The 27,256-nt window shown below is 38.5% G+C and overlaps 2 long non-coding RNA genes across 2 annotated transcripts; both read right to left on the bottom strand.

Annotated features, from left to right (window-relative positions):
• Positions 1 to 13,876: 13,876 nt before the first annotated feature.
• On the bottom strand, positions 13,877 to 15,031 carry LOC145052057 (uncharacterized). The gene is made up of 3 exons (XR_013683955.1): positions 14,863 to 15,031; positions 14,591 to 14,658; positions 13,877 to 13,952 (listed from the first exon to the last, which is right to left on the bottom strand). It is a non-coding gene; the product is annotated as an uncharacterized LOC145052057 (long non-coding RNA).
• Positions 15,032 to 21,037: 6,006 nt separating this feature from the next.
• On the bottom strand, positions 21,038 to 22,357 carry LOC145052056 (uncharacterized). The gene is made up of 3 exons (XR_013683954.1): positions 22,123 to 22,357; positions 21,851 to 21,918; positions 21,038 to 21,212 (listed from the first exon to the last, which is right to left on the bottom strand). It is a non-coding gene; the product is annotated as an uncharacterized LOC145052056 (long non-coding RNA).
• Between the last annotated feature and the right edge of the window lie 4,899 nt (positions 22,358 to 27,256).

Raw genomic sequence — 27,256 nt, 5'->3', positions numbered from 1 at the left:
GCATAATGTCTTACATGAAGATTTGATACTTTATCAATCTTCTGCCATAATATTTTATGTGCTACGCTCTCGCAATTCGAACTATGAAGAGGAATGTCGTAATCATAATCGAAATTTTAGAATGCACTATGTATCATTGACTAATTTATTAACATTCCACAATCTAAGCCTTTAGCTTTGAAATGAAGCATAATATTCTCTCCCTTAATTATAGCAAAACAACTATTCAACCCTTACAACTTTGCAAAGTATGACTGTTGTTTTCTATAAATAATATTGCTAACTTGCAATACTTGCCTTAATAATCATGCGATCATAACATTTATGTTCCCACTATCAAGATGATTATTATAAACATAACACTTATGCTCCCACTAGCTTCGACATGTATTCAGAAACCAGCTTAACTTCTAGAAAAACAATACTTATTGAATTTCTTAAGTTCATGTTTCTAATACCCAATGCTTTGATAATCTTTTATCAAGGCTTCTTAAACTTATACACCTTTGCCATAGATAGATTATATGTGTGTCTAAACAATACAGACAAATTTCCAAATCTCACAATTCGAATCATCGAAAGGGATACCGTAACCCTAATCGAATTCGAGAATACAATTTCACAATCACTATCTTCTTAAAATCTCTATTAGTGAAAGCATTTCCTCACAGTCATTTCCATGAAGGAGGGAATCTTATGACACTTAGATTTTAATGGTGTATGTGTTCCTATCCATGTGAATTTGTCAAAACCAAAGTTTACGACAAATTCAAACTCATATGGACCGAACTTTCTTGTTCTTGATTTCTTGCCTTATGGTAGCACAGCTGCCCACCACGTCTTCCAAATAGTTAAGTAGTACACCCTTTCCTATCAATGTACTTTTCATTGATGAAGGTCCTTGCCATTTATGCATTTAAATGAGAACTCATAGTACTCACATGCATAATTAATTCAATTGGAACGGCACGGAAACAAGATAATGTCAACACGATAGGTTGTAAACCTCTACTCGTGCGCTAGTAATGATCGATAAGGTTTATTCTTGATTTGTTCTTGAAACCTTTCAAGACCATTAAGGCTCCCACTGACTCCTTAACGTATAATATTCTCTTGTCAATAAACATTTCTTGACAAACAAATATTCAAGAGTTAGTGTAGCCTTTATCAAGACAAAACATTTCATAAAATTGGTCCTAGTTGGTCTTTGTCTTATCCAAGACATCACAACTTTCAAATTTCAAATGTGCGAGAATAGGAAAACCTTTTTCAAAATTCTACATGAATGTTATAAACCTTCTTAAGACTTGTCACTTAATATTACAATCTTAACTCTAAGAATTGTTTTGGAATGAAGTATGATTGTCTTCTTGGTTTAACCATTTCTTCAATTCTTAATTCCTTTTCTTAGACATACAATTGTACTAAGATATACTTAGAGGATCAATTGAGATATGGTTCTTAATCATTAAGACATATCATAAAGCATAAAAGGTACTCTCCCTTCTTCTTAGAATAGAGAAACTTTTATCTTTCTGCCTACTTGATTCTTCTTATTCGTTCTGCCATTGATTTAAGCCTTTACAATCAATTCAGAATTACACTTAATCATATTTACTATTCCTTTAGTAAATCATGACGAATATCTTTGTTAACCTTGTGGTGGACTTGATCAACACACAACTTTGTGTAATCGATCTCCTAGTCCTTCACTTGACACTTTGTCAACGAATTAGTCTAATTTCCAAATATGAAATTTCTCATTCATCGTGCAACCAAGTTGCATGATTCCAAGTTTCTGGCCAATTGAAACTTGGGTGATGAGAAACTTTCCTTATTTGATAAATTCTCGACATTTCCACAATTATCATAATTAAGAATCACATCCACTCGTTGTAGAAATATACAAACATCAATTTTTTTATAACGATTTCTTTTGCAAGGAAATAAATAAATAAATAAGTCAAATCAAAAATTTATTTTAGTCATAAAAGCAGCAGAAAACATTTGTCCTTACAATGCAAAATCAACTGAAAAAACTATGTAGTCAAATATTCCTAACAATTCTATCATAACTTTCCAAGCTCAAAATCTAATCTTCAAGTCCATGCGATCGAGATCCATTTCTTGTGATTAGATTCATCTTGCTCTTCCATCAAGCTTCCTCTCTTTTCATTGATCCTACAAAACATTCAAATGTAATATTATCACATCATGTATTAAGAATCAACGAATAGGAACTTAATGGAGTTAGATAGTGGATTTTACCTGAAGCACAGCCATACTCTTTGACTCTCCCATCTTCTGGACTCTTCAGGCTCTTAGGGCAGACTCATATCCAACGCCCTTTCTCTTGGCAGCAAACGCAGGTCGATTCTCCTAGAACGTCCTTGGAAGCATGGTTGGTTGACTTTCCCAACAAATATGCTCCATTGCTTTGCCAAATCATTTCTGATTCAGCAGCAATGAGCATGTAAGTTAGGTCAATGAGGTTTTAGTCATGATCCATCATATAATACTTTCTTTTGAACTCATTATATGATTCAGGAAGTGACTGCAGAACCCAGTTCACAGCCAACTTATCAGGGAATGACGCACCCAACATTATCAACCTATCAATGTGTGATTTCATTCCTAGAACGTGGGCACGCACGGGTTTACCATCTTCATGTCTCATTTCCAATAGGGCTTTAGTGACATTGAACCTTTCAATTCTTCGATCTTGTGGGTTAGGGAGAATAATCGGAGGAGGAGGAGGAGGAAGTGAAGCATGATCTCTTGTTCCTCGATCGAATCGTGGAATATCATCTTCGTGTGGAATGCTTGTTCCACGGGATTTGGGAAGACCATAGTTGTCGAACTTTGACATCTACAAAACGGGAGAAAAATAAATTCAAGTTAGTTGATTGATTGAGTCCTTAATAAATCACCCAAATTAGATATTAAGGCTAGGACCCAACACAATATTCCACAACTCGGGAGAGGGATGCCGTAACCCAAATTGCAGAACATTTGAAGGTAAGTAAATGACGATTCAATAATTTCCACCAACGAAAAAGGAAAAGAAATTTAAGTTTTAAATCTATGAAAACTCCTAGATACTTTGAGATTCATTGAACATTTCAACGACATGTTTAAATCTCGATATGCCCCTCTAGTTTGTGACTGGGATGCCGAGGATCACAAAGCGGGTGTGAATAACCATGCAAACTTACATGGTTCCCCCACATGTTACAGTCACCTATTCGATGTGCCGGTAAACCACACACGCTCCACCGAACTATGACAAACATTGAGTCACCCTTTGCTACCTTTTCTTAGAACCATTTTGTGTGTCGGTTAACCACACACGCTCCACTAACGTCTTCGCAAGGGCACAAAGTGTAATTTCATGGAATTGCATCAATTCACTTTTGCCTAAGTAAATAAGATTGGGAATTTGTAAAACATTTAGTTACTTTTGTACTTCATTATACTTATAATGGAAGGTTTCTGTCCTATCCTACTCGTTCGGCTAACGACCCCCCACTAGTCAAGAGTGCGGTGGGTAAGAGTGGATACCCATTCAATCGCCATTTTATAGGCAATTTCCTTAAACACCCCTTATAGACCAGCTTCGTGAATGAGGCCTACTAATGGTAAGACTGACTTTTACTCATACATATATATAATGTTATACTTTTAATGTTATATATAGTATAGGGTGTATTTTACACTTTTAAAATATTATGTGGTCAAATTTAACAATTATAATTTTAATTTAATTAAATTGTAAACCAAAACTTTATGAATTTATTAAACCTCTTTTAATTATACACCTTAATTAATTAATAAAACCATAAGGGTGTGATATGAACTTTTCAAAAAACATCACTAGGGTTTTAGAATTTAACATTCCTAAATTAAACTTTTAATCAAGTTTTAAATTCCAAAACTTGAGGGCAAGTTTTGAAACATTTCAAAACATTAGGGTTTAGAATTTTAATATACATCAAAATTAAACTTTTAATCAAAATTTAAATTCCAAAACTTGAGGGCAGGTTTTGAAACCTTTTCAAAACATTAGGGTTTCAACTATTTAAATTTCAAAACAAAACTTTTAAGTTCAAATTTAAACTATAAAACCTGAAGGGGAAAATTGAAACTTTTCATACAAGATAATTCAAATCTAAATTACAAATAATCAAACTTTATCTAATAAAACAAGTGATTATCTAAATTTTGACAATTATCTTGTATTTAGGTAAGGATAATCACCAAATATTGATAAAATTCGGATTTTATAACAAAAACATGTTTATGGTAATTATCCAAAGCCAAAACAGGAAGAAAATCGCGAATCTGAGCTATCAGACCCTTTGACTCGTCGAGTCTGGACCTGGACTCGTCGAGTACAGCTGACTCGGCGAGTCAAACACTCAGAAGCTCAAAAAATCGATTTCCAGTGCTGATTTCGATCAAATATGCATCAATACAATAGAAACCAATCAAGTCTCTGATACCACTGATGGGTTTTAGCCAAAAGACATCCTATGTGCTCATGCAAACCCTAAAGCTTGGATCTAGGTTTCTCTATTGTACATGCAAGTTATCCAAGACTATAAACCCCAAATTTAATCAATATAACATATGAATAAGGGTTTAGATCATACCTTGATTTTTATATAGTAATAACAATCTCAATTCCTTCTTGTATTGACTTTAGAAAGCTTAGAGTCACAAATGTCACTCCTCTAATTGCTCACAAACACCAAGAGCAAGAGGATGAAGAGGAGAAGAGAAGGAGGTTGCCCAAAATGTGTGGAAACCCTAGAAGAAGTCTTGTCCACGTTTTTGGGGCATAAGGGTTCCTTAAATAGTGAGACTATTAGGGTTATCTAACAAGGAAACCCTAATTTGGATGCTTAAGCCTTAAGCAACCCATGTGCTCCTTCCTTAAAGGCCTTGGACGATTTCTAATGGGTTTTCCATAGAATTTGTCCACTCTTTTAATATGGAGTCCATTAGCTCAATATTCAACTATCATACAATTGACAGTTCTAGTCCCTTAAGTTCAATTAATTTCTTTTAGTCACAAAACTAATTACTAATTAATTCTTGACTAATATTAATTAAACAGTATGATTTTTCCTTTAATATATTATTCTCATAATACATTAATAAATCATATTTAATCCTTTTTCTCCATAATTCATCCTATCAAGTTGCTTTGGTGAAGGCAACCCAAAAGGACCATGCACCATCGGGTCAAGTACATACCAAAATAGTTATGGACTTAGACACTAATCCAACAATAACCACTAAAATGCTAGATCTAACAACAAACATACATAAAGCTTGAAACTTAATCACTTACAAAGCTTGAGGAGGCCGCAAGAAGTTAGAAAATCTTTGGAGCTTGCTTCTCCTACACAAAATAGCAACCAACTTCTTCAAATCTCACTTCAATGCACCAAAACACAAGGAAAGAGGCAAAGGAGTCTAGGGTTTCATTGTTTGAGGTTTTTACAGGTTGAGGCTGGAGAATGAGATGAAACACTAGAAGTTAGCACCATAAAATAGGGATCAAGGCATGAGACCTAGAATTTTGGGCTGTGGCGGTTATTGTGCCATAACTTAAGTGACGTGTCCGCGCCAGAGTATCTTCCCACCCGCGCCGCGGCCTCAGGGTTTTTCCTGAAAACTTTATTTTTGAACACCAGGAGTCATCAATTTTAAGGTCCTGAAACGGATCTTACCAGTGATCAAGCAAACAAAACAATCGATTATAATAAGAATGAAGTAGAAATAGAATTAAGAACAAGATTGCACACACTTCTATTAACAAAAAACGTCTAGTACAACTTGTTTACAACAACCGTGAACTCTATGGCATCAACGACCATTAAATGACCTACATAACCTCTATATATAGTGGACTTGGTACGACTCTGGGTTTACGTACTCACATCATGGTCGTAAACACACACCAAACTAACAAAAACACATACAGACTCAAAAGAACCTATCACAGTGAAAGCCTAGACCAAACCATTAATTAGACCCTTCAATCTCCCCATTGGTTTGGTGCTAGCTTGAGCTCAATCTTTGTTGACCACCAACACATCCGACATTCCCATCGCTCCGTTCCACATTCGCTTGTCGATAATCTCCACAACCATAGCTGTAAACTCTTTGGCAGCTAGCTAAAAGATATCTTCTGCAACCTTAATCTGATGATGGCTCAACTGATGTATATCCCACCTGCCAAACTGAAGCAAGTCTCGTTTGTCATACAGGCGGATGCATCCCTTCTCAAGCTTGATGACAACGGATGTTGTGGTTTCATCAAACACCCAGTACTCCATGGTTCGCAGAGATCCGTCTGGATGATCTTAAAGAATAGGAATTTGCTTTACTTGCTTAGTAGTTGGCCACATCACAACTCTAAAAGGTTGGTTGGTCTTCGGATCAATTACACTTAGGTATATCTTAATGATTGACTCTGCAGTCTTCATGGAGGGAAAACCCTTATGCACTTGATCTTCCAGGAAAAGCTTGAACTGCATAGCCTAGGCATTTTTAGAGACATTTGAAAAAGGGGCCTTTGATAGCTCTGAGAGATCAACCCTAGTCCAGGAATTGAAATCATGAGCATCTTTATATAGCTCAATTTTACCACTTTTCCGTTTCACGATCCACATATTCAAAGTATCGTGAAATCCCCAAGAAACGATCCCTGACCTATCACCATATATATCTGTAAAACGATTTTCTTCAAGCTCTGTGAAGGTGATAGTAGGCTGATCTGCAGGAGCATTCTGGTCTGAGTTCCTCTTGAACAAGTATTGGCCCTTTTCAGCAGATTTGGCCAGTTGGGCACGTTTTAGGGCTACAACATTTGGAGCTTGAGCTGGCTCCTCTTCAAACCTATTATCAACGCGAGATGTCAGAGCGGATGTCACAATGGGATGAGCCTGGATGTGAAGATTAATCCTCGACTCAGCAGCAGATGTTTTGAACTTGTCACCAAGTTGCTCCTCTAACTTCTTCTTCAATTCAAATTAACTTGAATTAAGAAGATTAAAGTGCTTCTGTAAGTCAGAGATCTGATTAGTCAAATCTTTATCTTCTTGAAGATTAGAAACTTGAATTTTTAGATTTGCATTCTCGCTCAAAAGATCTTCAACTTGAATGTTGAGGTCTATATTCTTCTGGTTAAGCACATTGACTCTCTTTTGAAGCTCATCAACCAGATAGTCATCTTCTCCTGAATTACCTTCTCTAAGAGCAACTCCTTTAGCTTTAGAAGAAGGTACAACAGTTTGTTCCTTGGCAAGATGCATAGCTAACCGCACAGAGGCATCATCAAGATCTGCCCTAGGAGGAGAGAATCCTGGTGGAGCAGAGGAGCCAACAACCTCAAAGGTAGTGCCAGGACCTCCACAAAAAGGTTCTATTGATACGATGGCAGGAGTAGTTGTTGGTGTAATCGGCATGCCATGACACAAGTCAAAATCCAGAGGCCCAAATCTAAGATCACATCTTCTTCTCTTAGATGGAGGCTGTAAGGTCTGGTCTGTTGTATCATCACCCTGAAGTGGTTCAATTGTAGGTGAGGTAACGTCAAGGGAAGGAATCCCCGACACTGTCACCATTGGAGCTATAGAATCAACCACTTGATCTGTAGTAACGGGTGTTGACTCGAGAAAATCTTCAGAGTCCCTTATCTCCGTTGCTGGGTGAGCAACATCACTGATATTATCAAGCAATGTGTTGAGGTTGGCATTCGACAAAAAATCATCATTGCTTCCAAAGTTGGTTGGAATCTCATCTCTATCAAAACCTGTAAGGTCAAGGTCTTCATACTGATCAGTCTCAGTTGCATTCTTGGAAGACCCTTCATTGTAGTCACTTTCGACTTGGACTGATCGCAGGTCATGCTCCTCAGCCACAGACACATTAGGAGCAACTGTCTCTTCCCCTTCCTGATCTGATACCGTGATCACATATCCTTCTGAGATCACCCTTTCTGATGAAGTAGGCTCCGAAGATATCTTATCAGAAGATCCGTGGGACTCGGACGCCTCATTCGGCTCTGCAAATCGTCTGAATTTAACCAGTGGATATAGTCCTTGAAAGATAACTTTTCCCTTGCAATTTTGTTTAATGAGACCAATAGTGTGAGGGCCCAAGGACTTCATATCAAGTGTTTCTCCCTCCTTTACCATGGCAGGAAATTGTTTGTTGATGAAGAGCTGAATGAATCTAGGATACATCAAGAAGGTATCCCGTGTGATGGCATTGATGTTGACCACAAAGTCGTCCAGGATAAACCTTGAAAAGTTGAAGCCAATCCCTGCAGCAAGAGAAACAATAGCTCCAGTGTTTCTCAGGGATATTTCATCCGCACCAAACCTCCTGCCGGAGATGCAGATCACAAACACATGGGCTAGGAATCTCCAATAGGGTGGTAGAAGCTTTTTCACTGTAGGAGGAGAATCGCCTTCATACCCCATCTTCTTCAAAATTTTCTGAGCATCTTCAATTCCAATTTCAATGGGAAAACTCGGTAGGTCATTGATCAGCAATGTCTCTCTAATGAACTGCTCATCGATCACAATTTTGCATCCTTTAACGATTGCATCTATAGTCACTGCTCCATCATCGTCTCTTCTCATTTTGGCAGTCTGTCAAAACTCTCTTATAATTTTCTGATAAACAACAGTGTTCATGGTGATGGCGGAGGCCAAACAAAATTCTTTCTGTCCATAAATCATTAACTTGAATTCTCCATATGCCACCGGAGGATCTGCCAGTACAATTTCCAGATTGTGCATGTCTGCGAACTTTAAGCCTGCCATTTGATCTGCACTAAAACATACCGAGTAAGAGAAGAAAGATATTTGAGCAAATAATATTTTAAATGATTTAAATTGAGCCCAAAAAATGAATTATTTTGCCCAACAATTAAGTTCAAAGTCAACCTGGAGTTTACGGTTAATTTGGAGTTTACGGCCGTAAACTCGTGACCGTAAGCCTAGGGCCGCAAACGGAGTTTACGGCCGTAAGCTCCTGGTCGTAAGCTTGGACCGTAAGCTTGGGCCGTAAGCTCCGACGAATCCTTTTTCGTCGATTTCAGGCTCAAAACTCGTCGATTTCAAGAAGTGAATACATATATGTGGACGAAAACATAATACCTTTGAAGTGATCGGAGCAATTTCAAGAAAAAAGAATTTTTTTTTCCGAAGAAGAGAGAGAATCAAAGGGAGTTTGCGGTCGGAATCAGAAAAGTGAGAGGGTTTTTGGCTGTAAACCCTTTATATACCCTTGAACTTTTACCTGCTGTCCACACTGTGTAAGGCACAGTCCAATATTTTCAAAAATTCTCAAAAACAAAACTTTTGAGGATTTAAAAAATTAAAATAAGACTAAAAATAAAATTAAATAAAAAGAATAAAAATAAAAATTAAATAACAAATAAAAATAAAAATAAAAATGAAAATTAAACATTTCTAAAATTTTATCAATAAAAAAAACTTTGATAATTTCTGACAATGTAATAGAAATTAAAATTGGCTTACACAAAAATAGAATTAACGAGAAAAATAAAAATAAAATAAAACAAAACAAAATAATTTCCAAAAATTTAAAATTTAAAATTTTGATAATTACAAAATAAAATAAAATAAAATTTTAAAATAAAATAGACTAAACTTTATCTAAACAAACAGTGAGCATAATTTTTGTGACTTAGGGATCAAAGTTGTTAGACAACCTTGGTCTACTTATCGGTAATTTTACCTTCATGTCTATGTCTGATCGATCGTCGGTATTGTGGTCCACTTAAACACGAAATATTGTGATGAAATTTGGACAAACTAATAAGGACAAGATCCTTTTTATTCTATATTCTTAAATAAATTTCCTAGAGACCATCTATCTGGCAACGACCAGGGATATTGTTGTCCACCTAAATTAAGCAACGAGATCTACAGACAATCTGTAAGTGTTTAATTTTAATTGTACTAGAACATGTTTCCCGCTTCCTGATATGCTCTAGTAATGAAGAATTTCCAGAATACTCCTTACATCGGGTGATCAGACAATTATTAAGAAGATAGATTTAGAATGCATATGCTATACACCCAGGTCAGATCTCTTCCAATTACGCAGATGATGAAACATATGACTAACTGAAGTTTTAGAGGGATTGAGAAAAAGAATGATGCACATACTGTGTACCAAGTCGGATTGTGAGTCACGCAGAGGAGACAATATATGACTAACAGATAGAATGAATTGCACAGAAAAAAGATGCAGAGAGATAGAATTGCATATGTTACAGTCCAGGTTGGATCTCTCGATCACGCAGAGGAGGCAACATATGACTAACAGACAGAAAGAAAGAAAATAACCTTCTACATACCTAATTTATTGGAATTCCCCAGTCACCACGTCAATACCAGAAATAAGGACAAAATCCGCACATCGAGGAAAAGTTAATCCACAGTTCTGGATATGGGTTCTTTTAATGTGACCAGTAGATTCTCATGTATATCTCCCTGTTCAACCTATCTGAGCGTCGTATTGTCAGGCTAAACGGATCTAACTAGTTCAATATTTGTCAAACCCTTGAATTCCTTAAGTTCAAATCTTCCTAGTCAAGTCCATTTATAATCTTTCGTGCCTACCAGCGCATCCAGCACAGAGTGTAGACAATTTAATTTTGGTACATTACGCAGATTCAAATTGCTCGTTATCACTTGATAATATCACTTCCCAACACATCACCTACAAGCAAGATAATCAGCAACATTTTTTTGATTTTTTGATTTTATTGTTTTTGGATTTTTGAATTTTTAAATTTTTATTTAGTTTCTTTTTATTTCTCCACCTAAATTTGTGCATGGGTGAGAATGAAATCACAAAATTGCGCAAATTTAAACTAAGCTAACCAAAGATAAAATTGAAAATGAGAATTAAGAAAAATAAAATTAAAAAATAACTTAAAATAAGAAAAAAAAATAGAAAAATAAAATTAATCCTCAAAACGAATCATTTTCAAAAATCCCACAAGCACATCAAATCGAGCTTTGTTAAAAGGCTTGGTGAATAGACCCGCCACATTATTAGTAGTGGGAACCTGTTCCAGCCGGATGAGTGAACGTTCAAAACAGTCTCTAATAAATAAATTTTAATATCAATGTGCTTGGTTTTTGAGTGTTGGACGGGAATTTTAGCAATTTGAATAGCAGCCTCATTATCATAGTAGATAGGGGTTTCTAGATAATTCAAACCGTAATCCAACAGTTAATGTTGGATCCATATAACTTGAGAGCAACAGGCAGATGCAGCAACGTATTCCGCTTCAGCTGTTGAAGTTGAGACAGTGTGTTGCTTCTTGCACAGCCATGACACCAGCCGATCTCCAAGATATTGACACCCTCCTGAAGTAGATTACATGTCAAGCTCACAGCCTCCATAATTACTGTCAGCAAAAACATATAAATCAAATTCAGAATTTTTCGGATACCAAAGACCCAATTTTGGGCTGCCTTTAATATACCTAAAAATTCTTTTGACAACAATAAGATGTGAAAATTTAGGATTAGCCTGATAACGTGGGCATTGACAAACTGCAAACATGATGTCTGGTCGGCTTGTAGTAAGATACATCAACGATCCGATCATCGATCTGTAGTGTGTCTGATCTACGGATTCGCTATCAGTATCTGGAGTCAGAAGAGGTCTTTCAGCCATCGGCGTCGATGCAGGTTTAGCGTCTTGAAACCCGAACTTCTCAAGAATATCCTCCACATACTTGGCTTGATGTAGCAGGATTCCGGTTGAATTTTGTTTGACCTGAAGCCCCAAAACATGATCATTTATCCCAACGAACTCATCTCGAACCGCTTTTTCATAACGCCTTCAAACCCCTTGCATAGCTGCGGACTGGTAGACCCGAAGATAATTTCGTCAAGATAGATTTGTACCAAAATCTGATCATTGCCAACATGCTTGATAAACAAAATTTGATCGATAGTGCCACGAGAGTATCCATGCTCGAGCAAGTGCTTTGTAAGAGTCGCATACCACGCTCAAGGAGCTTGATGTAACCCATACAATGCCTTATCCAACTTGTAGACATGATTAGGAAACTTCGAGTTAACAAACCTAGGGGGCTGATCAACATAGATTTCTTCCCTCACCTTGCCATACAGGAAGGTTGTCTTGACGTCTATTTGATAAACCGTGAAGTTCATGTAAGAGGCATATGCAAGGAAGATGCGAATAGCCTCCAAGTGAGCTACTGGAGCATAAACCTCAGTATAATCAAGACCCTCGACTTGTCGAAACCCGCGAACCACAAATCTAGCTTTATTTCGCACTATAAACCCTGAGTCATCCTGCTTGTTTCGATAGACCCAACGTGTGTCAAGAGACTTTTTGCCCTTTGGTAACTTAACCAATTTCCAAACACCGAGTTTTTCAAACTGATTCAACTCTTCATGCAAAGCTTCTACCCAACTGGGCTCATTCAGAACCATTTCAACATTCTTGGGCTCTATTTGAGAGATAAAGCAAGAGTAGAGACATGTATTGACATCTCCACTCTGACTTCTGGTTTTAACTCCATCGTCCAGCAGACCAATGATGTTCTCTATCAGATGATCACGTCGAATTCTAGAGGGTATCTCCTGGCTGATATCATTAAGCGATACGGGAAGATTATGAATATTGACACCTCCTTCATTTGCTAATTGTTCCACACCAGATGAATCTGCTACAAACTCATTAGAAATGTCTTCAGGAAAGAGTAGTTCCATAAAAGTAGAAGTGACAGCGGAAACATCTCTAGACATGAAATCTCTTTCAACAGGAGTGAGTGGTGTAGCCCCAACATCAGGAGTATCATTCTGAACTAGAGATTTTGGACTATCAGGTGGTATATATGACTCCCCCTTAGGCGAAGCAGAGGACTCCCCCTCAGATGGTGAAGTGGATACCGTTAAGGGTCTGTAGACAACTTCTATGTCTTCATCTTTAGAAACATTCTTCGAACCAGAGAAAGAACCAGATGAGCTATCCGAAGACACATTTATGGACTTGAAAAGCAATGTGTAATTAAATAACCAATTCGGACCCACTCGAGCATCTGTTTCGTTCTCCTCCAACCAGCACACATCATAGGTGTTGAAAAATGTTCTTATGTAACCTTGTATGTGACCATCACTGAAATAAGATGAACTGTTTTTATACAATCTAACAAATATTATCAGTTATTTCAGGTTGCATGAATGTGTGATCAAACGGAAAATACGAAAACACGCGAATGACCGAAAACGAATAGACGAGAAAATTAGCTGTGTGACTAAACAGTTTCAACAATATATATATATATATATATATATATATATATATATATATTATATGTATATTTATGTATTATATATGTATATATGTATTATATATATGTTGTATATGGAAAAGTCAAACAATTGGAAAAGTCAACAAAGAAGAGTCAATAAGTCAAGGAAACGAAGTTGCAAATGAATACCCCACGTTTTTTCCTCCTACTCTACATCAACTTGCATCCAACTCTCCATATACTCAAGTGCACTAAAAGATATTTGTTTCATGCATATATGTATACATGAGTTTGTGTGTGTAAGTGTGACATCCCTAAAATCACGGCCAGAAAAGACCGGTTTGTTTATGCTTTGTTTAAAAATCAGAGTAACATTTTAAATAAAAGTGTTGCGGAATTTGTCCCAAAACAATAATATGATAAAGATTTATCAAAAGCATTTCCATATAAATGTATTTCATTAAAAGACTCGGGATGTCATGTTCGTACAGATCAAAAGCATAAACAGTACAATACAAGCCTTACTACATCATTTCATATCTACAGGCCTATATCCGTAATCCCTCGTCCAAACATCATATATATGCTCAAGCGCCACTACCTGTAATACATAAAACTGAGTGGGTCAGGCTTGGGAGCCTGGTGAGCACATAGGGTTTTCAACCCACAATAAATAGTTTATTAATTTCATCAATCAACAATAACCCGATTACCCGTTCCCGTTATCCTCACTTTACGTCCCTAAACACCTATCATAAGGGACCTAGCCTAAGGATCATCATCGGGACAGACACTACTACTAAGGGGATTCCTCAGCAATAAATGTCCTAATAGGCAACCATGTGGGGGATGGAGTACATCTGGTGAGCACACAGTTCAAATAAACACACAGTTCAAATAAACACCTACAGGTTGCGAGCCTGCTAGTGTTCCACTGGACTGTCTAGAATAGTCCGTGGTCGTCATCTATACTCCGCTAGATGACTGGATCATCAATAACATCTATAACGAGGCCTCTCATTATTTTATTTTGTCACACAGCAACTATTACATCTACCCATGTTTTACCCAACACATTTTGTAGATATAAAATACATATACAGTTTAAATCTTTGAAAACATGTATAAAACGTTCATCCAGCATAGATAGCAAGTATTCAGATAATATGCACAAATAGCACGTAATTTATATTAAATACTTCATATCTATGTGTAAGTTGAAAGTAAATATGCACTCACCTGAAAAGGTGGTGATTCCGAACTCAGACAGCGCTTCGCTTCTTAAAAAGAATTTTCTTCGACGAAACCTAGTATTATTACCACTAGAGTTTAGTTTATTATTCGTCGAGACTAATTAATAGTCTAGCTATTATTATTATTATTATATAAGCGTCAAAAAAATACTTATATAACCCATAATAATAGCCCAAGTATTTATTATAAGTTCCTAATAACGTTACTATAATTAAATAAAAGTTATATTAAAAATAGCGTAGGCGTAGCTCACTTACAGCGGGTTTTATAGAAAACCGGGCTTTGCTTGGAGCAGCGTTCCCGAGCTGAAAAGCTCTTCTTCTCGGAGCCTTCGAGCACTCCGGGGCTTCCGCCTCGTGCTAGGGAGGTTCCCTAGGCTTTTCGGGGGATTTCGGGGCTAGAGAGAGGTTCTAGAGAGAGAGAGAGAGTAAAGAGAAGAAAGAATGGGAAAGGTGTGAAGAAAATGAGGGTGGGAGAGGTGGTATTTATAGGGTGAAATGTGGCTGAACTTGGTGCCACATGTCACCATCTGGTGGCAAGCCTTGGGGAGAAAGCAATGGCCAAGATTGTGCCACATCACCCATTTTCGCACAGCACACTTCCGACTTCTAAAATCCGTAACTTTCACATACGACCTCCGTTTTTGACGTTCTTTATATCCACGCGTAGGTAATAATAAGATCTACAACTTTCATTTTGACACCGTCAGCCAATTCTCGATCGATCTTAAATTTAACAGTACAAGGAGATTATACTGTTAAACGTCTGCGTAAAATTAATAACTTCTACATACGGACTCTGTTTTTGTCTGTCTTTTTACCGTTGATTTCCTATTAATGAGATCTTCAACTCTCATTTACGTTGCGTAAGCCAAAAACCGCTCGAACTAAAATTCGAGTTTCAGGCCGTGCACTGCTAAGCCGAATCTTAGAAAAATCATAACTTCTTCATACGAAGTCAGATTTGGGCGTTCTTTTTATCGATGTTCTTAGTTTAACATATTCTACGACTTTTGTTTAGATTGATAAGGCTAAAAAGTCTTCTATCGTAAATTCACTATTTACGTCTCCCGGTGTCGTGCCGGTTTTGCCGTAAAACTTCGGCGGGCCATAACTTCTTCGTTATAGCTCGGATTTCGGCATTCTTTATATGTACGGAAACCTTGAGACGTATTCTACAACTTTATGTAGAGATATCAGGATTATCTCACACTTTAATTTTGACGCTCATTTTTATTCTTTATTAATTATACATTTATAATTAAATAATAAACACATAAACACACATAATTCACATAATACTCAAATATTTTATATTTATTACTTCAAAAAGAGTTACAATAGTTGACCTAGACTATTACATTGACAAAAATGCTTAGCCCTGAAAACCCGGGCGTTACAATTCTCTCCCCCTTAGGATGATTCCGTCCCGGAATCATGCATCAGCAAACAGATGTGGATAGCGACTCATCATGTCATCCTCTGTTTCCCAAGTGAGATTCAGCCCATTCGAATGTTTCCATCGGACTAGCACCAAGTTGACCATCTTGCGTCGTAGCTTCTTAGTCTTACGGTCAATAATTGCCTCAGGCTCTTCGATCAGCCTTTTATTCTCATCCATCCTTAATTCCGAGATTGGAATTATGTCGGGAACATCTCCCATGAATTTCCTCAAATAACACACATGGAAGGTGTTATGAATACCATTGAGTTCTTCGGGCAATTCCAGCTTGTAAGCTTGGTTCCCAATCTTCTGAAGAACTTTGAACGGTCCAATAAACCTTGGACTCAACTTTCCTCGTTTCCCAAATCGTATAAGTCCCTTCCACGGTGAGACTTTAAGTAAAACGGAATCCCCAACTTCGAAGGTTATCGGTCGTCTTTTCTTGTCAGCATAGCTCTTCTGACGATCCTGAGCTGCTAACATTCTTTCCCTAATCACCTTCAATTTCTCAGCAGTCTCATGGACTATCTCGGGGCCCATAAACTGCTTCTCTCCGGCTTCAAGCCAACAAGACGGCGTACGACACTTCTGTCCATACAAGGCCTGATAAGGTGCCATCTTGATGCTCGAGTGAAAACTATTGTTGTAGGAAAATTCTACTAGAGGTAAGTGCTCGTCCCAATTCCCTTGGAATTCGAGGGTACATGCTCTCAGCATGTCTTCCAACGTCTGAATCGTTCTTTCACTCTGACCATCAGTTTGCGGATGGTAAGCAGTACTCAAACACAACTTTGTACCCAACTCCTCTTGTAGACTCCTCCAAAACCTTGACGTGAAACGACTATCACGATCTGACACAATCGTAAGAGGGACACCGTGAAGTCTTACAATTTCCTTCACGTAAGCGTTTGCGAGCTTATCCATAGACCACTTCTCGTTGGCGGCTATGAAGTGTGCACTCTTGGTGAAACGATCCACGACTACCCAAATCATGTCGTGTCCGTTCTTCGTTCTGGGCAGTTTAGTCACAAAATCCATGGTGATGTCTTCCCATTTACCCATGGGTACAGGCAAAGGTTCTAAACTCCCATACGGTTTCTGATGTTGTGCCTTAACCCTCGCGCATGTTACGCACTCGGCCACATACTTCGCAACATCGAGCTTCATCGTCGGCCACCAGTAGTAGGGTTTTAGGTCCCTATACATTTTAGTGCTACCGGGATGAATCGAGTACATGGTGTTGTGTGCTTCTTCCATTAGAAGATCTCTTATTCCTCCCATCTTAGGTACCCAGATTCGATCTTGGAATACCTTCAGTCCTCGACTGTTTGTACCGAACACTAACGTTTTTCCCAAACGTTCTTCCTTTCGGTCATTCTTTTCTAAGGCTTCTTCTTGAGCTTTCCTGATACTTTCCACAATCGTCGAGACGACTTCAATTCTTAACGCTCTTGGCCTTTTTCTTTCAAGATTGACTTTCCGACTGAGAGCATCAGCAACAATATTTGCTTTACCTGGGTGGTAAAGTATCTCACAGTCGTAGTCCTTGAGAAGCTCTAGCCAGCGTCGTTGCCTCATGTTCAACTCCTTCTGATTAAAGAGATACTGGAGACTCTTATGATCAGTGAAGAGCTTACACTTCGTGCCATAGAGGTAATGCCTCCATATCTTTAAGGCAAATACTACCGCTGCCAACTCCAGATCATGAGTGGGGTAGTTCTTTTCGTGCTCTTTCAATTGTCGAGATGCGTATGCTATCACCTTTTCTCTTTGGGTCAGAACACAACCCAACCCGACTCCAGATGCATCACTATAAACCGCGAAATCTTCAACTCCATCGGGTAGAGAAAGTATCGGTGCTTCACATAACTTCTTCTTTAGCTTCTCGAATGCCTCATCGTGTTTCTCACTCCATGTATACGTAGCTCCTTTATGGGTCAAAGCTGTTAATGGAGCAGCTATCGAAGAAAAGCCTTGGATAAATCGTCGGTAATATCCGGCTAATCCTAGAAAGCTTCGAACCTCCGTGGGACTCTTCGGACGTTCCCACTTCATTACAGACTCGATCTTGGCGGGGTCAACCATTATTCCTTCTTGGTTAACAACATGACCCAAGAATTGGACTTCCCGTATCCAGAAGTCGCATTTGGAGAACTTCGCAAAAAGCTTCTCCTTCTTTAACACCTCCAACACTTCTCGTAGATGCTTGCCATGCTCCTCCTGGCTTTTCGAGTAAATAAGAATGTCGTCGATGAACACTATCACAGATTTATCGAGGAATGGTTTACAGACCCTATTCATCAAATCCATGAATGCTGCGGGAGCATTGGTTAGTCCGAATGACATAACCAAGAACTCGTAGTGTCCATATCTTGTTCTGAATGCAGTCTTCTCAATATCCTGCTCTCTCACCTTCAGCTGATGATATCCTGACCTAAGATCGATCTTTGAGAAGTAGCTCGAACCTTGCAGCTGATCGAATAGGTCATCAATCCTCGGCAATGGATACTTGTTCTTCACCGTTGCCTTATTCAGCTCTCGGTAGTCTATGCACATCCTCATGCTTCCGTCCTTCTTCTTCACGAATAACACCGGAGCTCCCCAGGGTGATGAACTAGGTCGAATGAATCCGCTGTCCAACAACTCCTGAAGTTGTGTCATGAGCTCCTTTATCTCCGTCGGTGCTAATCGGTAAGGTGGCTTTGCTATCGGTGTTGTTCCTGGTAACAAGTCTATACGAAACTCCACTTGTCTATCAGGTGGTAATCCGGGAAGATCTTCGGGAAAGACTTCCGGATAATCGCACACAACCGGTATATTCTGCACCTCTTTCTTTTCTTTCTTAGCATCGATTACGAATGCCAAGTATGATGCACATCCTTTGGACAAACATTTCCTGGCTTTCATCAGGGAGATGATTCCAGAAGTTACTCTGCGTTTGTCCCCGTACACCATAAATGATTCCTTTCCGGGTGGGTTTATCCTAACTATCTTCTTTTGGCATAATATCTCGGCATCGTTGGCGCTAAGCCAATCCATACCCAAAACGATGTCGAAACCGTTTAACTCTATGGGTAATAGTTCCTCATGGAATTCGTTTCCGTTTAGGTCAATGACGATGTTCCTAATACGATTACTAACAGGTACGAGTTTGCCACTGGCAACTTCTACAATCAGAGCATTATCTAGTTTTTCTACAGGCAATGCTAATCTTCCACCAAATTTATGCGACACAAAGGAGTAATTGGCTCCGGAATCAAATAGTATATTTGCAGGCAAACCATTTACAAGAAAGGTACCTGAAGCGACGTCTGCTGCCTCCTTCGCAGCCTCGAGCGTCATCTAAAAGGCTCTCGCCTTTGGCTTTGGTGGTATGTTGGGCCTTCCCGCATCTTTCTTCCTTGGGCAATCCTTAGCAATATGCCCTTCTTCACGACACTAGTAGCACACCTTCTTGTTGGTGGTGCACTCATTGGCATAGTGCCCTGTTTTCCCACACTTGTAGCAGGTTACTTCATCGCCACATTTTCCCGAGTGCTTCTTCTTGCACTTCTCGCACCATTTAAATTCGTTTCCTCCCCCGAATTTTTTTGAACCGAACTTGCTCTTCTTTTTGTTGGGTTTAGCAGACCCTTCAAATTTCCTCTTCTCGCCAACCTCGATTTTGCTGGCAGCTCTTCCCTTAATCATGTCCTCCACAGACTTGGCAGCCCAGATAGCTGCCTCCAAAGTAGGTGCCTGACGTACTGGCACCGCGTACTCCCATGGAAGTCCCTTTGCGTACTTATCAATTTTCGTCAGCTCATCCGGAACAAGACGCAAGGCAAACTCCATCTTTTCTGTGAAGTTGTTCGTGTATTCATCGATTGACATGCTTCCCTTCTTCAAGGTTAGAAACTGGTTCTCTAACTCTAGCAGGTTTTGAGCCGAGCAGTATTTTCATTTGAATTGCACCAGAAATTCTGCCCATGTCAGTTGCAGGGGCTTGTTGGGGCTTAAAGTCTTCCCCAAGGTATTCCACCAACGTACAGCGCCTCCTCGAAACTGATGTACTGCAAATGTGGTCTGTAGCTTTCCTCTGCAACCGCATGTCATGAAAGCTAACTCCATCTCCGAGATCCAATCCATGACCCCGATCGGATCCTCCTTTCCAGTGAAAGTCGATGGCTTGCAAGTCAGAAAATCCTTGTACTTGCATCCATTCCTCTCGACTTTGTCATCTTGGTTGTTTTGTCGAACTATTGGTTGGTTGACTTGACCAACAGTTCCACTGTAGTCTCCTTCCTCAGTCTGCCCTTCGTTCAACTCGGGCTGTTCGATTTGAATAGTGCCTTCCTCTCGATTTTGCTGGAGCAAACGTCTAGTTTCCTCCATTTGACGATCCAACATAGCCTGGATCATCGCTTGCACTCCGGCCATCGTTATTGGTCCGGCAGCGGCTTCCACAACTGGTATTTGCTCGATCACGGGGGGTTGGTGTCTGTTCCCATTTGCGTTTACGTTTCCGCTACGGGTCCTTGCCATCTTGATCTATACACCGAATAAGGTGAATTTAGATCTTTATTTAGGAGAGACGTTTTAAATCGTCCTTATCACTCCGAAACATTTACATGCTAGTTCTAATAGCGTAGTCGTACGTTTAGAATCCTAAACACATAAAGTTTCCAGATCCGGTCGGCAACAGACCATAGATCCGAACAATTAACAGCATATTATGCACAAAGCATTTAGCACATAAAAGCATTTTACGCACAATTCCTAAAATAGGCTAGTGCTCACACCTCACAATCATCACTTAGCATTTTAAGTTTAAGTCTAGAAATCCTACAAATTCCTAGTTCGCTTAAACTAATGCTCTGATACCAACTGTGACATCCCCAAAATCACGGCCAGAAAAGACCGGTTTGTTTATGCTTTGTTTAAAAATCAGAGTAACATTTTAAATAAAAGTGTTGCGGAATTTGTCCCAAAACAATAATATGATAAAGATTTATCAAAAGCATTTCCATATAAATGTATTTCATTAAAAGACTCGGGATGTCATGTTCGTACAGATCAAAAGCATAAACAGTACAATACAAGCCTTACTACATTATTTCATATCTACAGGCCTATATCCGTAATCCCTCGTCCAAACATCATATATATGCTCAAGCGCCACTACCTGTAATACATAAAACTGAGTGGGTCAGGCTTGGGAGCCTGGTGAGCACATAGGGTTTTCAACCCACAATAAATAGTTTATTAATTTCATCAATCAACAATAACCCGATTACCCGTTCCCGTTATCCTCACTTTACGTCCCTAAACACCTATCATAAGGGACCTAGCCTAAGGATCATCATCGGGACAGACACTACTACTAAGGGGATTCCTCAGCAATAAATGTCCTAATAGGCAACCATGTGGGGGATGGAGTACATCTGGTGAGCACACAGTTCAAATAAACACACAGTTCAAATAAACACCTACAGGTTGCGAGCCTGCTAGTGTTCCACTGGACTGTCTAGAATAGTCCGTGGTCGTCATCTATACTCCGCTAGATGACTGGATCATCAATAACATCTATAACGAGGCCTCTCATTATTTTATTTTGTCACACAGCAACTATTACATCTACCCATGTTTTACCCAACACATTTTGTAGATATAAAATACATATACAGTTTAAATCTTTGAAAACATGTATAAAACGTTCATCCAGCATAGATAGCAAGTATTCAGATAATATGCACAAATAGCACGTAATTTATATTAAATACTTCATATCTATGTGTAAGTTGAAAGTAAATATGCACTCACCTGAAAAGGTGGTGATTCCGAACTCAGACAGCGCTTCGCTTCTTAAAAAGAATTTTCTTCGACGAAACCTAGTATTATTACCACTAGAGTTTAGTTTATTATTCGTCGAGACTAATTAATAGTCTAGCTATTATTATTATTATTATATAAGCGTCAAAAAAATACTTATATAACCCATAATAATAGCCCAAGTATTTATTATAAGTTCCTAATAACGTTACTATAATTAAATAAAAGTTATATTAAAAATAGCGTAGGCGTAGCTCACTTACAGCGGGTTTTATAGAAAACCGGGCTTTGCTTGGAGCAGCGTTCCCAAGCTGAAAAGCTCTTCTTCTCGGAGCCTTCGAGCACTCCGGGGCTTCCGCCTCGTGCTAGGGAGGTTCCCTAGGCTTTTCGGGGGATTTCGGGGCTAGAGAGAGGTTCTAGAGAGAGAGAGAGAGAGTAAAGAGAAGAAAGAATGGGAAAGGTGTGAAGAAAATGAGGGTGGGAGAGGTGGTATTTATAGGGTGAAATGTGGCTGAACTTGGTGCCACATGTCACCATCTGGTGGCAAGCCTTGGGGAGAAAGCAATGGCCAAGATTGTGCCACATCACCCATTTTCGCACAGCACACTTCCGACTTCTAAAATCCGTAACTTTCACATACGACCTCCGTTTTTGACGTTCTTTATATCCACGCGTAGGTAATAATAAGATCTACAACTTTCATTTTGACACCGTCAGCCAATTCTCGATCGATCTTAAATTTAACAGTACAAGGAGATTATACTGTTAAACGTCTGCGTAAAATTAATAACTTCTACATACGGACTCTGTTTTTGTCTGTCTTTTTACCGTTGATTTCCTATTAATGAGATCTTCAACTCTCATTTACGTTGCGTAAGCCAAAAACCGCTCGAACTAAAATTCGAGTTTCAGGCCGTGCACTGCTAAGCCGAATCTTAGAAAAATCATAACTTCTTCATACGAAGTCAGATTTGGGCGTTCTTTTTATCGATGTTCTTAGTTTAACATATTCTACGACTTTTGTTTAGATTGATAAGGCTAAAAAGTCTTCTATCGTAAATTCACTATTTACGTCTCCCGGTGTCGTGCCGGTTTTGCCGTAAAACTTCGGCGGGCCATAACTTCTTCGTTATAGCTCGGATTTCGGCATTCTTTATATGTACGGAAACCTTGAGACGTATTCTACAACTTTATGTAGAGATATCAGGATTATCTCACACTTTAATTTTGACGCTCATTTTTATTCTTTATTAATTATACATTTATAATTAAATAATAAACACATAAACACACATAATTCACATAATACTCAAATATTTTATATTTATTACTTCAAAAAGAGTTACAATAGTTGACCTAGACTATTACATTGACAAAAATGCTTAGCCCTGAAAACCCGGGCGTTACAGTAAGGGTGTGTGTTCATTTGTAATATTGTAACACTTCCTACAAACTACAAACACTCCCAAGAACATCACCAATCTTCATCTTCTTCAAGAAAAAAGACAAATCCCTGGAGCTAAATGAAGAACACCAAGATCAAACAAGAATCTAAGTGAAGAACACCAAGATCATCAACAATGAAATGAAGAACACCATCAACCATCTTCATCTTCTTCATTGAAACTAAAGGTTTTTCATCTTCACTATCTTTGTTCATCACACCATTTACCACCAAAAACCTCTCTTATATTAACCTCCTTCCAACCTCAAAATAATCTCCAAACACCCCCTAAATACCCTCCTTAAACCTCCTCCAAAAACCCTTTCAAATCACCACAACCATCACCACCTTGCTGTTTTTCGACATCAGAATCTTCAACTCAAAAACGAAGAAAACTGGGCTCGTTACAAGCACAAAAAGACTTGGGAGATTTTCACCATCAATTTTTCAGGACATTACCTACATCTAGAAATTTTCGTGGACGATTTTGACCACGGTAAATCCCAAAGAGACGCGAGAGAGAATTGGCTATCTAGAGAGATTTCTGTTTTCGAGTTCAGAATCTTCATGTTAGAAAACAAAAAACCGAGCACAACACAGACAAAATACTACTAGGGAGATTTTCACCATCAATTTTTCAGAACCTTACCTACATATAGAAACTTTCGTGGACGATTTTGACCACGGGAAACCCCAAAGAGACGCGAGAGAGAATTGGCTATCCAGAGAGATTTACTCCGAAAATCTACATCCATCACCACCGAAAGCTCCTTCAACTTCACCATCTTTTCTGCCTTACACCACCAAAATTACAACCTTATTCCACCTCCTAACACCCTCCAAATACCCACTCCAACCTCATCAAATCTCCTCAAAACACCCTATACCCGTATACAAATACATGACTTGTGTACTTTGCACTGTTTTGTAAACAACCCATTTTACATGAAAATGAACTTTTTACTACTTATCAAGTACCAGATTGATCTTTGAACAAATATCGACCAGTCGTTCCAAGAGTCCCAATATCGACCAATCATTTCAAGAACAAATATCGACCAGTCGTTCCGAGAGTCCCAATATCGACCAGTTCTTCCACGAGAATAAATATCGACCAGTCGTTCCACGAGTTCAGTTCAGTCAATTTATTGATGAACCTACTTGATATATATTTATATGCTTATATATTTTATTATAGCTTTATGTCATTTAAATACAATCATTTATATCATTTATAACTTTACGTCATTTAAATACAATCATTTATATTATTATAGCTTTCAGTCATTTATAGCTTTCATATTTATACTTATTCCGCAATTATTATTCTTTATATATATATTTACATCTTATATCTTAAACTTATATATCTATCACACAGTGACTGGTAACCGAGCCTTTTGTCGTAGTGATCATATTTTTATATTTCCAACAATCGGTATCTGAGCTGATATATAAAAGGAATAATATCCAACAATAGGATTCCACAATCTGCTTCGTCTTCTTATTGTAGACCCTATATGCGGTGCGTGCAGCGTACCCTACGAAGTAACAATCATCGGCTTTGGTATTAAACTTTGGGTTGGACTCTAGGTGAAGAAGGGTGCAAGGGCAACCAAATACATGGAAATGACTGACTGATGGCTTGTGACCATATAGAATCTCATACGGAGTCTTCATCTGAGCTTTGTTTATCAACACGTGATTCTGAACGTAGCAAGCAGTGTTAATCGCCTCGGCCCAAAAGAAAACTGGTAACATGGAATCACACAGCATCGTCCTGACAGCGTCTTTTAAGGTTCTATTTCTCCTTTCAGCAACACCATTTTGTTGAGGTGTGTGAGCGGAGCTGTATTGACGCATAATTCCCTTTCCTACGCAAAAATGATATAGAATGGAGTTCTTGAACTCTGTTTCGTTGTCGGTACGAAGCGCCTTCACCCGATTGTTGGTTTGGTTCTCAATTAGCACTATGAACTTCTTTATCAGTTCCGCAACCCCAGCTTTGTTGGCTAAAAAGAAGACCCACGTAAAACGAGAGAAATAATCAATCACAACCAGACAGTATGAACTTCTGGTGATGCTAAGGACGTTGATTGGACCGAACAAGTCCATATGTAATAATTGGAGCAGCTGACTGATTGAGTTAACCTGTTTTGGCAAGTGTGGTTTTCTATGATGTTTACCCTTGGCACATGACACACACTTTTCAAATGTTATAAAATCTTTGACAGGTAAACCACGAACCATCTCATTATTTGCAAGACGATTTAGGTTTTTGGCGTTAGCATGACCGATTCTTTGGTGCCACAACATTGCATTTTGTTATGCGATTTTTAAAAAGAGGCACGTAACTTGTTCTAGAAGGTTGCTATTCATATCAATAATGTAATTATTTCCATCCCTCTTAGATTTGACAAGAATCCATTCTTCTGGGATGACAATGCCTGGCTTGAGAATCATACATTCCTTGTCAGTGAAATGTGTAGAATAGCCTTTGTCGCATATCTGAGATACGCTCAACAGACTATGCTTTAACTCGGGAGCAAAGTTGACATCCTCGAAACTTAACACACCATTTGTAACGGTTCCTCTCTTAGTGATCTTGCCACTTTCTCCACCCACAAAGGAAACATATCCCCCATTAAAAGATTGGATGTTGTTCAGTTGGGAGATATCTCATGTCATATGCCGGGAGCAGCCGTTGTCGATGAACCAAGGTCTGACGACAGTCACCCGCAACTTTCCCTGCAAAATGTGCGGTATCATTCAGATTTAGGAACCTAGGTCATCACTTTCCTGGGTTGACCCATTGTCTTTTCAGATTTATCATTATTTACTAATCTTCCAGAGGATACTGATGATGGATTGGAGCTTATTTTGGTCAGCCATTGATAATTCGGTTTTCTAACAGTCACCGATGGTTTTGAAATAGGATTTTTATCAGTTTGCCTTGAGCACTTGAGTTTTCTACCTGAATTGGTTGAAGACCCATAGCTGCTCCTTGACGAAACCAATCTTGGCTGAGCCATGTTCGGTTTTGGCAAACTGTTCGGGACTTTGTTATGAAAGACCTTTTTATTATTTTGAAAAACTACCCGTTTTCTACTACGATCATCCTTCCAATCATCATTTCGTGAATGAGTTCTAGAGGACTTTCTAGTTAAAGACCTTCCTCTAAATTATTTCTCTCCTCTTTGTGACATATAATGTACAAACATTCTATTAGGACAATTCCTAGCTATATGACCACCAATACCACAATTGAAACAAATCTGTTTATTATTGTTAAAACCTGTAGTGCTCTTTTCATATTTGTTTTCCATACCGACACCCTTGATTTTCTCAGATGAACATGAACAAGAAGTAGGTTGTGAGATAACAAATCTGTTTGTTATTGTTAAAACCTGTACTGCTCTTTTCATATTTGTTTTCCATACTGACAGCCTTGATTTTCTCACATGAACATGAACAAGAAGTAGGCTGTGAGATAAGTGAGGGTGTATCAGATGGAGAAACTTGTGAAAATGGTGGATTTCTATTAGTATCATTACAAACATCAGAATTATCAACCATCTCATCAAACACTTTAAAAACATTCAAAACAATATCAGAAGGTGCAAAAAAAATCACAAAAAAACATTGTCACTTTCAACATTAGAAAAAATAAAGTCTTTATTTAAAACTAAAACTTCAGGTTCAGACTCAGTTTTATTTTCAGAAACAGGTCCTTCAACTTCGTGCTTTGACTGATTTAAGGATTGATCTGCAGGAGAAGTAGAAATGTTAGTACTTTGAACATTAATAAATCCTCCCGAAACAAAACCAGATGGCTTGCCATAAATCATGAATGGTTCATTGGCAATCTCCTCCTTGGACAAAGGTTGAGACTGATATGAATGGTTGAAAGGAGGAGGCACTTTATCATACCCTAGACCCTTTGACTGATTATG

This window comes from Lactuca serriola, chromosome 5, assembly GCF_051521515.1.
Source record: "Lactuca serriola cultivar US96UC23 chromosome 5, Lser_US96UC23_V15, whole genome shotgun sequence".
Taxonomy (NCBI): Eukaryota; Viridiplantae; Streptophyta; class Magnoliopsida; order Asterales; family Asteraceae; genus Lactuca; species Lactuca serriola.
This window is presented reverse-complemented; position numbering and strand designations above follow the sequence as displayed.